The following is a 17999-nucleotide window of genomic DNA, read 5'->3' as shown; positions in this document are numbered from 1 at the left end:
CGCTTAGAGATCGTGCTAAAGATTGGTTTTCGTCTTTGCCTAAAAATAGTATTGATTCTTGGAACAAGTGCAATGATGCTTTTATCTCTAAGTATTTTCCTCCCACTAAGATCATCTCTCTTAGAATTGATATTATGAATTTTAAGCAACTTGATCATGAACATGTTGCACAAGCTTGGGAGAGGATGAAATTAATGATACGTAATTGCCCTACTCATGGTTTGAATTTGTGGATGATTATACAAAAAATTTATGCCGGATTGAATTTTGCTTCTAGAAATCTTTTAGATTCGGCCGCGGGAGGCACTTTTATGGAAATCACTTTAGGAGAAGCTACTAAACTCCTAGATAATATTATGGTTAATTATTTTCAATGGCACACTGAAAGATATACTAATAAAAAAGTGCATGCAATAGAAGAAATTAATGTTTTGAGTGGAAAGATGGATGAACTTATGAAATTATTTGCTACTAAGAGTGTTTCTTCTGATCCTAATGATATGCCTTTGTCTACTTTGATTGAGAATAATAATGAATCTATGGATGTGAATTTTTTTGGTAGGAATAATTTTGGTAACAACGCGTATAGAGGAAACTTTAACCTTGACCTCTGGGCAGTTGCCTTCTGCAAGCCTTTCAAATACCGGAGAATGCTAGAGCGCGTTGATGTCATTGTGAGAACCGACCATGCCGAAAAAAGAGTGTCAAATCCAGAGATCTAGTGAAGCCACGGCCTCTAGTATGATAGCGCAAGCTTTCACTTACCCCCTATACTGCTTCTGCCAAGCAGATGGACAATTCTTCCACTTTCAATGCATACAATCTATACTACCAAGAATACCGGAAAAGCCTCTAGTTGGGGCGGCCTGGGCAGCCTCTAATCGGCCGGAGCTTGGTTCTGGCAGCGAGGGGGAGGCGGGGTGAGTGGGGCTAGCCGAGTGTTGGCTGCAGATGGGGGGAGAGGGGGAATGACCAATGTGCCACCGACTAGCGGGCCAGGAGAGGACAAGGGCAGACATCGCACACGGGCTCAAATTTGGGCTGAAATGGATTGCGCGCAGACAAAAAAAGGAAGTTTGTCCGTTTGGGTCGGTGCGTTGAGCCACGATTTGTGTCAGTTTCAACCCAAACAAACACACACAGACAACTTACGTTGGCGTGTTGGAGTTGCTCTAAGGGTGGGGGTGGCCTCGTCATTCGCGACCACTATGGCGCCTCCCGTGTTGGAGCGAGGAGCGTTCCATTTACTCCCTCCACCTTGCAGCCCGAGCTTGTAGAAATTTTAGCCTGCCACAGGGCAGTGCAGCTGGCAATGGAGACGGATGTCCGGAAGCTGGTGGTTGAGGTGGATAGCACGGCTGTGTTGCTAATGTTGAACGACCAGGAGAGAAATCTTTGTGCTCCGGGTCTTATAATTCAAGAGATTAAAAAGATATTAGATTCAGTGCTCGGGCTCATTTGCACCCGGTGAATAGTAAATTCAAAAAAATCTATTTTTTTGGTGGAAGTTGTTTCATTGTGTGATGTTCTTGTCAAATTTCAGCTTGTTCGAACATACGAGGAGCTCATGAAAAAAAACACAAAATCAGTCAAAGTAGTACGTGAATAGTAAGCTTCCTTACAACCTTAAAATTTATGTTTTTTACTGAGAGCTACTGAAATGTTCAAACTCCTTAAAATTTGCCATGAACTTCAAGCACATGAGTAGCATAAAAAAACAGATCTTTTTACTATTTTAAACTAATTTACTATTCACCCTTGGGTGCATCTGCACCCAAGAGCCAAAACGTTGCGCCTGAGATTAAAGCCTTGCTCAAGACACGTGAAGAGGTGAAAGCGCAATGGATGCGGCGATCAACTAATGGGGTAGGTCATGTTTGGGCGTCTGGTGCACTGCGGGCTCCTCACGCGCCGCCATCTACTCCTCGTGGCAAAATTTCGTGTTTTGACCCTTTAGTCAAAAAAAATCGAGATCTGACCCCCGATTCATTTTTTTAAATCTGACCCTTTTGCTACTGTCACATGGCTCGGCAGTAAGGTCAGGCAACCAACCGCCAGAGGTACTGACGGTGGCATAGACGGCCCACAGTTGTTTCCTAACGGCCAGCGCACCACCCTACCGCCACAGGTCTTGGCGGTAGGTTATTGGACCCTACTGTCGAGCACCCTGGCGGTAGGGTCCTGGGGGTTTTGCGTTGCAAACTTGCCATAACTGAAAACCACAGATCCCTGGCGGTAGGTTGTGATATCCTACCGCCAGGGGGTTGCGGTAGGGTCCTGTGCTTTTGGGATTTTGCAAGTTTTAGTGATTGTTTCTTTTGTAAAGTTTTATCACAGGAAATAATACAGTTTCACAAATATGCTGTAACAAGAATATATATTTAAGAACCTTAAATATGCAGAGCTCACACAATATAACATGTATCACACTTGAGTAGTTTCACAAATAGCAAAATATGAGCTCACATATTAATAAAGGTTCCACATAGAAAATATCAAATGGTTACACATAGTTTTACAAATAGCAAATAGCAAACTTGTCCACATAGTTTGGCAACACCAACTAACGCAAGTAGTTTCGCAAACGGTTCAACAAGTTCTTCAGACAAGTTTAGAGAGCGTGCAGACATCTTCAGAGCTCCTCGTATGTTAGCCCTGGCCGTGGAGACAGAAACGGCAGCGGGTCCACCGGTTCAGGCAGAGGCGGAACGCTAGTTGGCATCCGATCTACCAAGCACTCCCACCTCGCCTTGCCCGCTGGAGTTCTTCCCTCCGCCCTTCCCCAGTTGATGATCTCGAACGCCGATGCACTTGGGGGCGGAATCCTGGCTCTTTCCTCCGCATTGCTCTCGAAATAGATTCTGCGGTCCAAATTGCGCAACTCCCAGTCGGCGTGCTGCTTGGCAGCTTCAATGCACCCTTCCCGACGGACATGGGAGAAAGTTGGATCTGCCTCCATCTCTGCCTTCACACTCTTCCACTCCTTCACGCTCTGCGACCAACACTTTTACATCACCGAGGATCCGTTTTTCCCTCTCCTGCCACCGCATTGCCCTCGTCGCCTCTAGGACCTCGTCTGAGACAGATCCCACCGACTGCAACAGCTCAGGGAAGGACTCGTACACGTACAGGAGCGGCATGGCGGACGGGATGTGCTGGAGAGGAGTGGCAGGAGCGGGCGGTGCTTGCTTCATGGTTCCGTACCTAAACATATGGATGCATCACACAAAGGTTCATCACCTCCAAAAAAATCTAAACCTAGGAAATATGAGTTAATCTTTCAATAAGCATATTAAGATTTAAATCATTCCTAGGCTACAAAAAATGACTCAAACTAAATCATTCCTAGACTACAAATAAATATGAGTTCAATCCTTTAATAAGCATATGAGGGTTCAACTTTTTTCCTCCAACTACATCCACTACTTGCATCATAGCATATCAAACTGCATCATCATATCACAACAGATTCCTCCAACATGCATCATATAAAAAAATCCTTAAAAAATATGAACTAGGGTTCATCTTCACACTACCATACCAACTAGTGACTAGAGTTCATATCTAACACAATATAACATCTAGAATCAACCTAAATCAATCATATGGTTAAAAAAAATTAATCTAGTTCAGAAAGAGAGTAATTTGAATCCAATAATGCAACGAATCGGAAACTATTTGACTCAAACGAATTGGAGGGATTGTAGGAGCTTACTTTTGTCGTTTCGGGGAAGAAGATCCGACGGGGGGGGGAGTGGAAGAGATGAGAGAGGAGGCGAGAGGAAGAAGAACTTTGTTCTTCGGGCGGCTGAGTGGGGGGATAAGGGGGCGGGGAGGGCGGCCCGCGGCTTATAACTGCCCAAACCCTACCGCCAGGGTCCTCGACGGTAGGATCACCCTACCTACCGCCAGGACCAGCGGCGGTAGGGTGGGACGGAGGGGGACAGCGGCCGTTTGGGCTGCTGACATGGATTAGTTTCCTACCGCCGAGCCCCTTGGCAGTAGGCTATGTAATCCTACCGCCGAGCCCTCTGGCGGTAGAAAAAAGGGTTAGATTTCAAAACAAAATCGAACAGGGGTCAGATCTCATTAAAGTTCAACAAAAGGGTCAAAACACGAAATTTGTCCACTCCTCGTCTCTTCTCTAGTACTCCCTCCGTCCGTGAATAAGTGTACTTCTAGCTTTTATCTTACGTCAAAGTTTTAAAACTTTGACTTACTTTATAGGGAAAAGTAGCAGCATTTATGACACTACATTAGTATCACTAGATCCGTTTTGAAATGTACTTTCATAATATATCAATTTGATGTCATATATGTTACTACTCTTTTGTATATAGTTGGTCAAAATTTTAAAACTTTGACTTAGGACAAAAGCTAGAAGTACACTTATTCACGGACGGAAGAAGTAGCCACGTTCCTTAGGTGCGCATCGCCTCCCACAATATCCCAGGGCTTGATCTATAATCGGCCCACACAATGTCCCACAATGCGCATCGCCTGCCGTAATGTACAAAAAAAATAAAGCATACGAAAATATGCAGCAACCAGATTAGTTCTTTCTTTGATCAGGCAACCAGATTAGTTCTGGTCGGCCCACATTTTCCAACAGGCATCCAAATATGGCTGCTTAAACATGGCTGGCTTTGGTTGTGTGTTAAGCCTGCATCGATTCTTTAAACATGGCTGGCTTTGGGTAGTTAGCAACGGCACTTTCAGTTTACAGTCATAGCCAAGAAAAGAAAATGTAGGGTGAAGGAAAGAGAAGAGCAGCTGGTAAAGTGCAGTATCTGCTTCTTCGACATGAATACACGAACATCTTCCTACATCTCTATTATTATCTATCCTTGTTCCGGCTGATCTCTGTTCTTTACGGTGTGCAAATCATAGAGGGCAGGTGTCCGTTCTTCTCAGTTTACAACAGTGCTTTCTGCCCTTTACGAAACATCTTATTACAAAGTTGGAGCACAATCACTTCACTTAATTATCTATCAGTATATATTGAAAAAGGAATTAATCAAATCTGGCAAAAGGAAGGGAATTGTACGTCCATGTTGAACTGAAGAATGTGCATGTCAGGTCTATATGCTAACTTGATACACTATCTGCCTGAATTGGAGAAGGCTCTGCGCCATAATCGATGCCACCGGTTCCATTTCCTCTACTATAGTAGTTGTACGTATATCGGCGACGGCAGTCTGATGAGATGATTTGCGGTGTCCGATGCGCCGCTGCTGCTGCCGAAGGGAGGGCGCGGGCACCGGAGCCGATCTGGTGGCGCCTAGCAGAAAGGTAGTCTGGCCTCGCAGCGGACTGGGTCATGGTCAGACCAACTTGATGGACCAGACCAAGTTGTGCTGTTTTCTGAACCAATTTTTTTTTTGAAGCAAGTTGTGCTGTTCCCTGTTGGTGAAAGAGGAGTCAGATAAATGTAGATAGAGGAGCAGAGAAAGGAACAGCTACCCGCCAGTGGCAGAGGTGGGCGCTCGTGTCTGTCGGTCGGTCCGTCCGGTGGGCGTCAACAGACCACCATGTTGAACCAATCACATTCCTTGTTGCATGCCAACACACAGCTACAAGATGGCCCGGTTGGTTAATTTAATTTAAACTTAACAACGGTAAGAGCAACTCTAGCCCGTCGACCCGGACGCCTGTTTTGTCTATCTTTTGTTCCTTTGCGTCGGCTGAATGGACACGAGCTTGTTTGCGTCGGCTGAACGGACACGAGCTTTTTAGGTCGGCGCGTGCATCCAACGCTGATCCGACCTATATTTTTTAAACATGAACTTAAAAAAAAGCAATCACGTTTAAACTTAAACTTAATTAAATATTAAAATCGGTCAGTCGCTGATCAAAGTCTACATTTACATTACACATTAATTAAACATAAAATTAAAAAATCCACGTCGTCATGCACGCTGTTCTAGACATCCTTGTCGTTCAAACCAACGTTCGTGAGGTTGACCAGCTCCGGCGCCAGGCTAGCCCACGGGAATACCGCCTCACAGGCCCTGGCCACGTCGCCCTGCTGCACCGCCGACTGGGCTGCTCCGGCGCTGGCACGACGCTCCTCCTTGTCCTTCTGGCGGCGCTTCTCCTCCTTGCACTCCCTTTGCATGCGCCGCTCGCCGTCGGCGCTCCTCCATCAGCGCGCGCTGCCTCCAATGTTCAAGGTACGCGGCCTCTTGCGCTGGCGCCGCGCCAAGCCAGACGCAGGGGGCGCTGACCCACTCGCACAGCTCGCCGGTCAAGATGTAGTGCTCAGTCGACTCCGTCGGCGGCGGCTCGGCCTTAGGTGTAGGGGGTGAGCCTCGACGGCGACGGTGGCACCACGCAATCACCGGCCGCAGAGAGGACGAGGGCCTCCGCTCGCCTCGTCTGGTTGTCCGCCTCCGCCTTGCGCCGCTCCTCCTCGATGGAGGTCTGCATGGCCGCCTCTAGTGCCTCCAGGTACGCAGCCAGCTCCTCCTCAAGCTTGACAATGGGGGACGGCGGAGGGTTGTTGTGGTGCTCCTAGACGCGGCGGCGTTACTCCTCATGCTCGAGAGCAAACCACACCTCCCAATTAGGGGAGTTTGGCGCGTACGCCAGCATCCGACGCTGCTCCGGCGTGAGGAGCTCCCGCCGCCTGCGCACCTCCTAGATGTGCGCCCGCTGCAATCACGGCACCGGGATCCGCTGCGGATCCAAATGCCAATCGTGCGGCAGCGTGACGTCTGGGTACGGCACTGGTTGCCTGTACAGCCAGTGCCACCGCGCCTGGTGCACCGGAATGTGCAGGCGCTGCCTGGCGGGGTGGGTAGGCGGCGGCGAAGGAGGAGGAAGCGTCGGGGGTGAACTTCCCCTTGCTCTTGCCGGAGCCGTTGAAGAAACCCATGGCTAGGGTTTGGTTGTCGCCGAGGAGGGAGCACGCGGGGAGGGGAGTTAGGATTGGACAGGCACTGGAAGTGGATGGAACCTTAAGATGCATTTTCAGTGATCCAGGTCCTCTGATTGATTCATGTGGTGCTTCATCTCCCAAGAGATATCGGGGTCCATGGACGTGATTGGGCACCCAGCTTTTTCTTTTTCTTTTTGAGGGAAGGGCACCCAGCTTTTTTTATTCTTTTTGAGGGAAGGGCACCCAGCTGTGTTGGTCAGAGGTGAATCTCGAGCGTCATCCCAAAAACAAAACAGAGGGAGCAAGCACGACCCCATCTTCGGAAGTGGCAAGGGACAGACTGCCGTCAAAAGAAGCAGGAGCATCTCTGATGCTAGCAATCACCAGTTTGGTAACTGCGGTCCGGTCCAGGTCCTTGCCCTGGGGTGGGGCGTCTCCTCCGTAGCAGCGTACCATACACCACGGACGGCTGCGCCAATCACAGCGCTCAACATGCCAATGCCCTGCTCCGGCCCAGACGGAGGCACAGCCACTCGCTGTTGCTTCTGGGGTACTCCGTGGTAGCGATTCTCTTTGCAAAAGTCTTTTTTCCTTTTCACCAGTCATAGCACTAAATAGTTTATTAACCATCTTTCGAATGTGTGGTTGTTACTACCACCGTTTTCTCGCCGGAAGCTTGATCCTGATTGATTGATTCTCTTTCTTTGAAAAATAATGCATCTTCTTGATTACCAGCTCAACGTAAAAAGCACATCACAATCATGTTTTGCGCCACAAACCATCACACGGTTTCTCCACGCTCGACCATGGAAACTGGCTGCACCCGGCGTCTGCACCCCTAGCCTGCCGGCGACGGAGTTCAAGGCGCGCCCGCGATAAAGTTAGTCGCACATGTGCCCGCCGCTCACGCAGGGACGAACCTCGCCGCGACAGCACGCACCGCTCAAGAAGAACCTTCCAGTACCTCGCGACCATGTTGAACCGGATACACTCTGTTCCAGTGGTGAGCCGTAGTATACGTATACAGGAAACAAAAGAATCAAATTTCCATTCAAAAGTCGTTTTCCAGTCCATATATTGTAGGGTCATAGCGTGCAGTTACTCGTGCATCCTAATTGGATGGAGCAGCATACGCAGATTCGGCTGTGTCGTCTGCCACCGGTGCAGTCCCAAGATTGGCATGGTGAGCTCTGACCGAAGACAACGCGGCCATGGCCGGCAACGGCTCGGGCGCTACTTGTGGCTAGCCATGCTTGCTCCCGTTGTCCGGAAGCCATTTGTTGTGCTCCAACTATCGTTATGTGTTGCATGCCACAACCTCGTCCTCACAACTCACAAGGCACCAACCTCAGCAAACTAGCAGGAGAGTGGAGGCGACAAGCGAAGAAACCGTGCGTGAAAACTCACGAGGCAGCAACCTGTGCGAGTTAATTAGCAACTCTCGCAAAGGGGATCCTCGAATCGTCCGCAATACCATGCGGTCCAGACACGGTTTGACATCCAATACCGGACTGTATCGTTCCGTCAAGCGGTCCTGATGTATTTTTTTCGGTAAATCTGACACAAATATGGGGGCTTTGTGGGAGTCCGGACAACAGCCACATAGGCCTTCGACACACCTGGCTCACCTAAAACCCTTCACGGCCCCCGTGACTCCATCCTCCCTATTTTCTCCCCTCCGTTCTTTCTCTCTTGCCTTCGCTACCGCTCCACCACCCTGGCCGCCACGCCACACCCCTGCCGGAACTCTATGTCTCCGTCACCTCCAGCGATCCATCCGGGATCCACCCCACTTCTCCTTCGTCGTCCTTCAACCCCTCTCCTCCGACCGACCCGCCAGGTACAATCTGCTACTGCTATGCTCACCATGCCCGGCAACTGTTCAATGAATTGCCAGAGCTGAAAAAATCATTCCTTCTTCTTTCAAGCAATGGATTCCAATTTAGAGTACACAAACAAGCGCTATGTCGAGTCGTCCAACAGCTCGCCCGACGAGGAGGACTACACAGATTTGGAGTACACACACGGGCACTATATTGAGTCGTCCGACGGCTCGTCCGACGGCTCGTTCGAGGAGGACTACACATATGAGGCTGCGATGATGCGATCAGTAATTGAAGACGTGGAGCGTGCGCAGGGGCATGTTCTCAGTTTCAAGGGATCGATCAAGGTTCATCAAGTGCTCAACCGCAACAGGGCACACGGCCATTTGACACTGATGGACGACTACTTTGCCCGTGGTGCACTCTCCGCTGACCATTTTCGCTTGCGTTTTCAAACGTGCAAGACTGTCTTTCATCATTTGTACCATGGCGTCCGGTCCTATGATAACTATTTCGCTTTGAAGAAGGACGTCGTTGGAACGATTGGGTTCTTTGGTAACCAAAAGTACACGGCCGCACTCCGGATGCTTGCATATGGCACGACCACTGATTTATGGGACGAGTACCTATGGATGTTTGAGAGCACATGCAGAGATACTATAGTCGACGTGTTTGGACCTCAGTACCTGAGAGAACCAACTGTGGCAGACACTGAGAGGTTCTTGGTAATCTCAGAAGCAAGAGGGTGCCCAGTTTTTCCTGGATCTCTGACTGCATGTATTGGAAATGGAAAAACTGTCCGAAGGCTTTACAAGGGCAATATCAGGATCAGGTTAACAAGCCCATGATCATTCTTGAAGCAGTTGCATCACATGATCTTTGGATTTGGGACGCTTTAATTGGCATGCCTGGGTCTCACAATGACATCAATGTGCTGCAGCGTTCATCATTGTTTGCGAGACTAACTGAAGGAAAAGTTTCTCCTTGCCACTATATTGTCAATGAACATGAGTACAAAACATGGGTACTATATGGTTTACGATATGTATCCTCCATGTGCTACCTTTGTTAGCACCATCTCTACCCAGTTGGCCAGAAAAAGTCTCACTTTGCCAAAGACAAGAAGCAGCTAGAAAGGATGTCGAGAGAGCATTTGAAGTTTTGCAAGGTCGTTTTGCAGTTGTTTGTGAACATGCTAAACAATGGATCTGGAGACCTTATGGAAGTTGATGACATGTTGTGTGATCATACACAACTTGATCGTCAATGATGAGGGTGAGGGCGCTGTCGCAGCTCTAGAATTTGAAAACATAGGTGATCCTACCGAATTTCTAGACCAGAATGCGGCCACATTTAAGAGTTTATTCCATAAAAAAATTTGGCATCGACCAACTCACGCACAATTGAAGGGAGATCTGATTGAGTATCTATGGTCGGTTAAAGGGGACAACAATATTGGAATGTAATATTTATTTTTCTTTTTAAATTTGAACTACTGCTGCATGCGGCTATTTGAACATTTGTACTCTATGTATGCTGCTATTTGAACATCTGAACTCTATGTATGCGGCTATTTGAGCGTGTGGACTTCTAAAAAAACCAAGGATGCTAGATGTATGCAGGCAACTTTGGATGATCGTCTCTCACATCCGTGACCGCGAACTGAATCCCCATGCCCGCGGACAACGGGTGCAGGAGGAAATTTGTGGGTCGGTGTTGGAGATGCTCTAAGGAGTTAGAGCGTCTACAATCAGGCTCCTCAAAACCCCTCATGGTGGCACCTATCCTATGAGTGTTGGACAGATTGATTCATTGTTGCACATGGTTGCATGATGCCTCTTCTGTAGAGCACGCTGCAAAAATATTTTGAACGGTCACGAGGAAGGGGTTTCCCATCTGAATACATTGCTCAAAAAAGTTGTCAAAACGAAGAGTTACCCCTTCAATTTTCGTTGATCCCTCAAGACACTTCTACTCATAGATGTGGGCTGTCGTAAGGGATCACAATGTCAAAATTTTGCAAGCAGCCTAACGCACCGCACTGGCATGTATACCGAGGGCACGGCAAAACTCAAAAGCGTCCACAATCAACAAGTGTAAGTAAGCACAAACCTTAACTGGAAGCTCCGCCACGGGATCGGGACGATTAACAAGTTGGAGAGACATCTTGCGCCATCAAGGAGCATGCACATGGGTTTTAGACAACAACAGTTGTTTCAAACCTATCCCCTCCGTTTTAAAATAGATGATCCAACTTTATACTAACTTTAGTAAGTGATTTCCTCATCGGCTCTATTTTTGTTTATCCATCGATATTTGATTTTTTTTTCATACATACATGTTTGAGGTAAATCCACCACCGGCCCTAAAGCTATTCGAGGTGTGCCACTTTAGTCCTAATAAAACTATGAAAACGAACATTTGAGTCCTACTTCTTTCTAAAGCCTCGTTGGATACATTGCAATACCCCCCACCGCCGGTCCTAAGCTCGCCGGAGCAAAGTCTGGCCTCCAGCCGTGGCACTTTTGACATTCGCCACATCAAATTAAAGAGCCACGTTGGAAAACAGCCTCGCCCTTGCTACTCTGCTTCTCCCGCACACGCACGACTCAGATGCAACTGCAGCGGTGGCGGACGGCAGAGGTCGCCGAAAGCAGGCGGCCGGTGGAGGCCGCCAGAAGCAGGCAACCGTGCTGCGGGTACTTGGCGCGGATGGCTCCACAACGGCGAACCCCCGGTGATCCCCCACCAGTGTACGGTACGAACCCTAACCCTGATCCTCTCTCTGAATCTTTGCCCAAATCCTTCCCCAATCTCTGGGAATATTTGATCTTTGGTCCAATCTGTGCTATTAACTGGTTATGTGGTTGGATTGTACTCCTAGGGTTTGTCCTGCTATTGCCTGGTTTTGGTATATCGTCTTTTGCTTCAGAGTTTGAACAAAAAACTCTGAATGTATGGCTGATATGACACTGATATTGATACTGGAGACATGTTAATTTGGAAACACATGATATATGTATGTGTGCAAGACCATTCTCTGTTAATTATATGTGACAAATTTAAAAAAAAATCACTGACAGGACCAATGGAAGAGTGATTCTCTGTAGAGATTAATCATGCTGATCTATTTTGCGGTTCTCGAATGAACAACACATATTTCGATGGCCTGGTTCATCACTTTGATGGTTGTGAGGTAGAGACTTGGTCGCCATTGTGGATAAATCATTTTGTGGGGGCAGCTTGGGCATGATCCAGCTAGCGCGCGTGATAATTAAATCACTATCTACGCTTTAATTTGTTTCCTCCACTATTAAACAAGTCAACTGGTAGCGCGCGCGATAAGCACGTCCTCTCCTCCCACCTCCACTTCTGCTGTTCCTGTTCCTCCCCCTCCCGCCTGAGCACTCCGGGGTTGAACCCGCTGGCGGTGGTCATTTTTTCTTTGCTGGAATTGCTGCCGGTCGGCGGAAACGACTGCTACGAAGGCGCGGAATATCGGATCCGGCATTTCCTGCATCGCCCGCCGTGTGCGTGACGTCGGCTGTCAAGTACACCGAGCCCGGGGAGAGAAGGTAGGCTGCTAGTTCCTCCTCCACCCTGTCATTAGACGCGGAAAGCTTGGAGCTTATCTTTGTTCAGGTTACCAATTGCTCCTTGCAACCAGGCTGACCAAGTATCGAATGAGATAGTAGTAACTCCCTTCCCTTGTGCTGAAAGAATGACATCAGAATTAGTATTACATTGTTGCAACACCGCAATGTGAACTGTAGACAAGACTGTAATTTTTTTGATAGGTTTTGCAATTTTTTATCTTGTGATAAGTATATTTATACTATTAACACTTGTTAAGTTATAAGGCTGCCTTACAGCAGTGTTAAAGATCCTAATAACAGCAATAAGTTGCCTTGCATTGCTGTTAAATATCCTACCAATACTTCTTTTTTACTGCCAATATGCTAACAAATGGTTGTCTTAAACCTGTGTTTAGTATCCTATAGCACTAATAAGTTGCTTTAAACAGTGTTAAATATCATAACAGTACTGATAAGCTGCCTTAAACTAGCGTCAAATATCCAAACATTATTGATAATTTACCTCTTGGTTAATACGTAAGTTAGTGCTTTTTAATTCCTTATTGTTGCTGTTGTGATATTACAGTGATCTACCAATCTAAAATAAATTTACGAATATCTAGGCTTACAGATTTTTGGTAATGACTTAGGTAGGATGTGTTTGGTTGGAGAGATAAATAAGGATGGGTTAGGATCTTCCCGGTTTTATTACAACATTTTTCATTTTGATTTGTTTTATTTAGATTTGTAGCATCAACTTTTCATTTTTGGACTAAACTGCACGTATTGACCAAATATACCAGCATGGGAATTTCTTGCGTGTAACAAAGAATTATTCATACAAAAATAACCTGAACCTCCTTTCTTTTAAGTGTTTCTCTTAATTAATGTTGCATCAAAACAGAGGGGAAAAAGTTTTTGCATTCTCTCGCTTACAAAAGAGAGATGGCATCAACCACCGTCAGATTCAATGCACCCCTCTCTATTTTCATGCTACTGATAACTGATTGCACCTCCAGTACATCTACAGCCTCATCTTCTTTGAGATTTTCTGGATTATTCTGACCTTTTTCTGTGACTTCATATAGCCTCGGCACCGCTAGATTTTCCAGATTTTATTTCTGTTATACAATTATCAGCTATAAATTGCAAAAGAGTACACAAGAGACAAATTTACATGATAATAATTGTTACTATTCTTTGGTATTGGGATATGGTTTTTACAACAATATGTGCTTATTGACCATCATTCTTTATGCATTAAAACTGGGAACATAACATGTATGATAGAGTTTGTATTGCAGCTTGGAGTGTACCTAGAATAGGCTTAGCTAGTATCCCTTCTGTGTAGGCAAGGTTTTCTTGTCTATATGGTGGAAAGCTTTATGTGTTCTAGGAGGATCTATTCAAGACAATGGTATTTGTGTCGATGTATTCATTGTGTATTTGTGTGATGAAAGCTTCTTTAATTTTTAGGTTGCCAACTATTATCAACATGGTTGTGTGAAATGGAGCATTGTACGATCAACGGATCAAGTGTGTTCAGGTTGTTGTAAGCGTTTTCAGGTCAGTGTTACTTGAACTTTCAGACACAGATGCAGATATATATTTCCTTGTATTCGTTGTTGGATGGATACCAAATACAACACTGTAATAGTAAATCTAAGGTGGTCCATTGATAAATATGATTTTACTAAAGGAGTGCTATGTTGCTTTACATGAGTTTAGAATATAAACATGCTCATAAACTTACAAGAAATGCAAAGAGAATATGTGGAAACTGATGACATGAAGCATAAAATAAATTAGCGACTCTTGGTTGCTTTCTATTGTTCATAACATTGCACATTCGCACATGAGTGTCTTCTAGGTGCTGGTATACGCTTATTTTTTGTTTATTGATTTGGTTAGTGGATTAGCTTATCAATGGAAGTGCTCTTAGTTTTGGTTACTAGAAAATACATCTGAATCTAGCCAGGTTTTCCAATTTCGTACTGTGGCGGCTTATAGATAGTTGAGCAAACGTATATACAGCTTTCCCTAAATCTGGCACCTTTAGTGTGGGATATCTAATATGATAGGTGCCACCATGAGTGCTGGACAGATTGAGTCATTGTTGCACTGGTTGCATAATGCCTTTTCTGTGAGTAAATAGCATAAAACTACTACTTTACAGGCTAGGGTTCCAAAAAACTACCGGTTTTTAATTTTTCGCTGATAACTACCAAGTCAGGGGTTGACTGTTTCAAAAAACCCTAAACACTCGTTCCTAGCGATTTAAACCGTTTTATGACAGATCGGGCCCACTCCTAAACAATCCGTTTGTTTGACCGTTTTGTTTGACAGTTAACTTACATGTGGGACCCACATGTAAGTTGCCTCTTGTTCCTCTTATCTTCTCTTCTCTCCTTCTGTCTCTTTCTTCTTCCTCTCCCCTACAACCACCACCCACCGACGGCAAGGAAGAACGCCGCGCGGAGGAGCAGCCGCATCGCAGGAGCACGGGCCGCACCTTGGCCAGGGGCTCAGGCCGTCGCGAGCCGCGCGCCATGGCCGGGAGCGCGCCGAGGAGCAAGGGCCGCCTCCAGCTGCGCCATGGTCAGGTGCTCGGGCCATCGCGAGCCGCGCGCCATGGCCAGGAACGCGCGAGGAGCAAGGGCCCCCGCCAGCCGCACCATGGACAAAGGCTCTGGCCGCCTCCAGCGCCGCGCAATGGCCCAGGAGCAGCGGCGGTTGTCGGCAAGGAGCTCCTCCACCTAGCCCGTCGCGAAACGAGGAACACTCGTTCCTAGCGGCGGCCTTCGCGACGAGGAACGACTAGAGAACCCCGCCTTCGCGACAAGGAACGCGGCGGCCGCGCCGCCTTCTTTCGCTTGGCCGCGACCAGGCCGCCGGCGAGCTGCCTGCGCCGTTCCTCAGAGAGCAGTCAGGGACCCGATTGCTTTTTTAGAAAACAGCCAGGGACCCGATTGCTTTTTTAGAAAACAGCCAGGGACCCGATTGCTTTTTTAAAAAAGTTACAGGGACCTCATTGCTTTTTTAAAGAACTTACAAAAATACTGACATATGGGCCCTACATGTAAGGTAACGGTCAAACAAACGGTTCTCTTACATGCGGGTCCCAACTGTCATAATCATGATTAATTTTAAAGCATTCTATGATTAGGGTTTTTTGAAACAGCCAACCCCTGACTTGGTAGTTATCAGCGAAAAATTAAAAACTGGTAGTTTTTTAGAACCCTAGCCTGTAAAGTAGTAGTTTTATGCTATTTACTCCTTTTCTGTAGAGCACGCTTCACATGGGTTTTCAAACAACAACAGTTCCTTCAAACCTAAGTGATTTCCTTAGCGGCCTTTTTTTGTTTACCATTGATATTTGATTTTGTCTTTCTCATACATACATATCTCTTAGATAAATATTTGTTTGTTATTGTGTGATGGGTAGCATGTTGAGATAGCTGCTACTGTTGCAGTATATGTACTTGATTTTCCCTATGCTATAGATCTGGAAGCATCTAGGTTTTGTGATACTTGCTTAACAAAGAGAATTATGAGCTCCTTCATAAGAGTAAACCAATACTGCATCCGGATGAGGAGCAATAGTGTGCACACTAGCCATTTTGAGCAGGTGTAATTGTTGCTATTTCCACTACTTATATTGTTTCTTTGCCCTTGTGAAACGTATATAATCCTTTACTATTCTTCTAAAATATCTTTGGACTTAATTCTTTTGACAGAAAATTGTGTTTACTATTCCTGCTAACACCTTTAATTTATCAATTAAAAGAGAGATCAATTTCTATATTTACTGAAACCCCAAAGTGTGTTATGTATGTACACATTGAGGTGCAAACTACATACAATATGCAATAACTATATGATGCCATATATGGGTGATCATTATTGTACCATCGTTAACCCTTGCGGTTGTAGCAAAACACCATCCCATCAGTATCTCCTTTCTCTAATTATGTGCTTTCCTAATTCAGGTCCAAGATGATGCTAGAGATCAGTGATTTTATCATCCTCTGGTAGTTGGCACCAGTCTGTTGCATCTATGACTAAAGTGCATCATTGTTTATCTTCCCATTAATCTTCTTCTGGAATTGTGGGTGCTTTCAGGTTGAATATTGGTACAAGTCTATAAATTCCAGTCTGCTAGCCAACTTCCTAGATTTAAGTTTACATGTATATTTGATTCAATTTTTTCTAAGAGGCGGCAGTTTTCAACCTACTAGGTTTAAGTTAGAGGGCCCTTGATGTTATTTATTTTACAATATTGTTATATTTTACCAGACTTTGTAAAGATAGTTTGCGGTTGTCTGTTGACCTGATTGTACCAAGCTGGTATGACATAGTTCTCACGTTGAACCATTTCTGTTGTTAAATTCTTAGAAACTCCTTAGCATCATTGGTGGCAATATTTATGCAGCATTACAAAAGTATGAGGCTCGCTATTAGCTAATAACAACATAGAAGATTTTTTAAAAGCAATCAGAAAAAAGGTTGCGCCTTTTATGCTTCTAGTAGTATTCCTACTTACTATAAAATCCACCTTTGGACTTTTGGTGTGGTAACTAAGTATGATTCTTGTTGCTTAGAATTAAATTCGTTTTACACTTTCATATTACACTGTCATATTATGCAACTAGTTAACTCTACAAAGCATGACTAGGTACTCCTTGGGCAATATGATGGCTACAAGGATGATCGTACAGTGCCAAATGTGTCCAACAAAGCTATTTCTGCATTAATTGTACCGTGGTTACACAATGAGAGATGGGAAGATATATTATTTTTCTTCCAAGGCGCTCCTTACCATTCTGACTGGTAATCTTTTGTTGGCACACCTTTTTTTTCATCTATCCGTGTTGCAAGTATGCGATGTGCTGTTCCATCCCTCTGTTGGGTAATATGTTCTTTGCACCATTTCACTGCAGATGACTTCTTTAGAGCTTGTTTGGCAATACCTATCGGAGAGGTTGGATATTTGTGCTAAATCTGAACCGATTTGCCAATGGCCAGGTTTGGACTTTGGAGTGAACATCTCCAGCGGCTTACATTAGCAAACACCTGGTTGTCTTTGAGAAGTGTGGTTTGGTTAGGTTACGTGGCAGAAGATAGCTTAGAGGAAAGGAGAAGCTTTGGCTTCAACATGGAGAGGAGAGTTTGCTGCATTGCAACTATCTGAGATCATAACAGGCATTTAGGCCTTGTTTGATTAAGATTTAACCCATGTGGATTTGGCTTCGACGTGGGTCTCGATTTGGTTGTTTACAACTGCTAAACCTTGACGACCAGGACCGGATGTTGCAAATACAATGGATTTATGTTTTGTGCTTTCGTCTCGGTTTGGATGTTTAATTTGTCTTGTTGATTATTGGAGATTTGTTGTATTGGTGAATGGTGAGATACACCTCCTGTAGCAGTAATGTTCCTGAAAATGTACCCTTTTTGAGATGAGAGATTGAATGCTTTTGATTAAAGTTTGTTCAATTGTTGTTGACCAATTTTTTCGTTTCCTGTCCGTGTGGCTTTAGTAAAATTTGGCTAAGCTAGGCTAGGCTAGAAATGAAGCTACGCTAAGCTGTAAGCTTGTAAATAAGACAAGATGTTTTTTGACATTCATGCATTGCTTTGAAGTAGTAGTTGAAGCAAGAAAGATGAGAAACAAGCAAACCACACATAAAAATTATGGCAGATAGTAGATAATTAGCACAG

At 45.5% G+C, this 17999-nt stretch overlaps 1 long non-coding RNA gene and 1 pseudogene across 1 annotated transcript; one reads left to right on the top strand and one right to left on the bottom strand.

Annotated features, from left to right (window-relative positions):
* Nucleotides 1-2632: 2632 nt before the first annotated feature.
* On the bottom strand, nt 2633-3140 carry LOC147966643 (uncharacterized; annotated as a pseudogene).
* An 8043-nt stretch (nt 3141-11183) lies between these two features.
* LOC125512989 (uncharacterized) lies at nt 11184-17965 on the top strand. The gene is made up of 5 exons (XR_007285630.2): nt 11184-11461; nt 13755-13844; nt 16268-16400; nt 16954-17108; nt 17219-17965. It is a non-coding gene; the product is annotated as an uncharacterized LOC125512989 (long non-coding RNA).
* The last annotated feature ends 34 nt before the right edge of the window (nt 17966-17999 follow it).

This window comes from Triticum urartu, chromosome 6A, assembly GCF_056163025.1.
Source record: "Triticum urartu cultivar PI428250 chromosome 6A, HENAU_Tu73, whole genome shotgun sequence".
Taxonomy (NCBI): domain Eukaryota; kingdom Viridiplantae; phylum Streptophyta; class Magnoliopsida; order Poales; family Poaceae; genus Triticum; species Triticum urartu.
Note: the sequence above shows the minus strand (reverse complement) of the source record. Positions and strands in the feature narration are given on the sequence as shown.